Below are 3,161 nucleotides of genomic sequence, written 5' to 3'. Positions count from 1 at the left end.
ATTAGTGACCTCATAGATTTTGTTTTACAGCTTATGGAAAATGATTTGGTGATCCTTCTGGTAAACAGGAGGTTGGCAACAAACAGAAACACCTCTGCTCACACCAGATCATAGGCAGGTTAGAGGAATCTGCCAGCTTGTTGGTACTTGTGTACTAAGAAGAATCTGGTATCTTGGAGGCTCTGGCTTCATACAAGGAAGTTCCCTAGTGCCAGGATAAGCATGTGCAATTTAGGCCATCAAAAACTTTCCTGTGCCATCTCTGACCCAAACTTAGCAGTTTTTTTTCCATTTCACTTTCTAGGATTGAAACAACGGAACCAGTGTCCAGAGGCAAATGACACATGCCTCCAACTTGCTGCCATCCTTAATTTCTTCATAAACCTTACTTAAAAGAACAAGACTCCCATTTCTCTTTTTAAATAGATCCCTGCTGTCAGCCCCAATGGCCAATTGCAAAGACTTCTATTTCCCAAGGGACAAGAGAGACTCCATCATCTTGGTCATGGTTGGGATGAGGTATATATGATCATCCACATACTTGGTCACACAAATATCCAGCTGCAGCTTCACCTGAAGCTCTTTACTTCTAGCATCTGTTGAATTTTTGGCTTTGTCATTGCAGTGCATGGTGCATTGGGCCAGGCAGTCCTGCAACTGCTCTAACTCACTGGTGCACCAGCTGCACGGCAGATCTGCTGTCCTCACAACAGCTGGTGCTGTGCTGGAACATGAAACCCTGAATCCTCCAGGTGTTCCTTCTCTCCAGACTCTTGACCATGGAGTCCACTGCCTCCTGCACCCAGAGCTGCTGCAGCTCTGCAGTGGTGACCCCCTCCCAGCACTGGACATATCCCATTCCTTGTTTTAAATGATGAATATATAGATTTTATAATTGTCAGAACTCATATAAATACACATATAAGATCTCCAGATTTCAATATATGTAAATTATATCTCAATTTTAAAAGTTTATTTTAAAATGAAGCTGATTCCAATTTTCCCAATATTTCTGTTACTGCATCTATCTTTGTCTTTGTATTGTTTTCATGTAGTAATCATGTGATCTTTTTAAAATGATAAAACAGTTAAACATAGATATTGTGTCTTTTTTTCCCCTTCTTTTAAGACCTGATACATGTTACATTTATCAGGTACTCACTAAATAACTGCTCTCTTTAATTTAGGATAAACATTTTTCATTGATATATAATAACTTATTAAAAGATAACTTTTCACAAAATAAGTGGAACTTTCCATTCATTATTCATTCATCCATTCATCATTCACTTTGTATTTATTTTCTCTTTAAATATTTCTTAAGCATCTATTATATGCAAATCTATTACACATTATTTATACAATGGTGAATAAGCCAAATGCGTAGGTTGTTCTAGTGGAATTCTGTCTGTAATAAAATGAATATTCTTTTCCTGATCATTTTACCGTAGTATTTTGTTTTTGTTTCTTTTTAATGATGTGGAAAATTTAAAATATCAGAACTGCAACTCTATTTTTTTTTCCTTTGACTATCCCTTCTGCCATGTTTTCTTTCTTTTTTTTTCTTCCCTGGTTTTATAATAAGAAATTCTCAATTATGTTTGAAAAACTTTAGCAAACTTTTTCTACATAAGCGCCACCTCCATAGATTGTAGGAGACTTTATGTACTATCTACTGAATTAAAAACAATCTCTATATATCCTTTTATTTTGGTAACAGATTGCTATTCATAGGGAATATAGATACTTTTCCCAATTATGTTTACATGTACGTGAAAAATTGTAGTAAACAAATCACATTAAAGTGACAGCAGTTTCTACACTTTGATATGTTTACAGCTTTACCTGATTAAATTTTCAGAACAAAATTGTTCCCCATAGCAATTTGTATAACTGTAATTCTAACAAATAACCTGTTGTTGGGAAGTAAAGAATATCTATGCCTACAACATCTGAAACATGCATTTCACTCAGACTTGAAGTTTAATTTACTCTAAGGTGAACAAGCCAACGATGTTAGGCAGCTGTTAAAATGTCTAGCATATTCAAAGATCCATTAATACAAGATCTTTAGGCAAAAACAAGTATGTATTAATGATTTTTATTAATCACCCATGACTCAAGTATTATACTCAGTTGTAAGCATGGTGTTTTTAGAAGATGGTGATCAGAATAATAAAGGTTCTGGAAATAATAGAAATTCATTTAATTCTCATGTTAACTCTGAAACAGAGGTAGTGTCATCCACATATTTTACTGATAAGAGATAACTAACTTCCTAAATCTAAGACAGTGTTGTGATAGACATTGGGGAGGGCATGTGCTATGGTGAGTGCTGTGAATTGTGTAAGACTGTTGAATCATAGACCTGTACCTCTGAAACAAATAATACATTATATGTTTAAAAAAAAAAAAAAGAAGAAGAAGAAGAAGATAGCAGGAAGGGAAGAATGAAGGGGGGGAAATTGGAGGGGGAGATGAACCATGAGAGACTATGGATTCTGAGAAACAAACTGAGGGTTCTAGAGGGGAAGGTGGTGGAGGGATGGGTTAGCCTGGTGATGGGTATTAATGAGGGCACGTACTGAATGGAGTACTGGGTGTTATACACAAACAATGAATCATGGAACACGACATCAAAAACTAATGATGTAGCGTATGGTGATTAATATAACATAAAAAAAAAAAAAAAGACCATTGTGAAGTGTGATGACAGAATACCTGTTTAGACGTATCTTGACCATAAAGGCCATTCTATTAAACTGTCTCATGCTATTAAATTATTTCTTTATCAGCAAATATTTCACAAATAAAAGTTATTCACAACATTGTGAAATCAATTTGGATGCAAGAGAAATGTTAACATTTCTTTTTCAAAAACAGTTTTAAAGGTAGTCTGTAAATATCTAAAGCAAAGTAGAAAACAATGCTTATATAGAGAGAGTAGGTTTAAAAAGAAGCAGTGGATCCTATGTATGTGTGTGTACACACACATATGCACATATGTTATTACACAATTTGGCCTATATGTTATGTGTGATTTAATATCTGTTCTTGGCATAACAAATACATTTAAGTAGATTTCAGACAATCACTCTCCCCATCTGAAAATAGTCAGCAATCTTTCTGAAACACAAATAGATTTCAAATCTATAAAAGAG

General features: G+C 34.6%; 1 pseudogene; it reads right to left on the bottom strand.

Moving 5' to 3' along the window:
• Window positions 1-442: 442 nt before the first annotated feature.
• Window positions 443-1,098, bottom strand: LOC118017422 (annotated as a pseudogene).
• Between the last annotated feature and the right edge of the window lie 2,063 nt (window positions 1,099-3,161).

This window comes from Mirounga leonina, unplaced genomic scaffold (assembly GCF_011800145.1).
Source record: "Mirounga leonina isolate KUSES-001 unplaced genomic scaffold, KU_Mleo_1.0 Mir_169, whole genome shotgun sequence".
Lineage (NCBI taxonomy): Eukaryota > Metazoa > Chordata > Mammalia > Carnivora > Phocidae > Mirounga > Mirounga leonina.
This window is presented reverse-complemented; position numbering and strand designations above follow the sequence as displayed.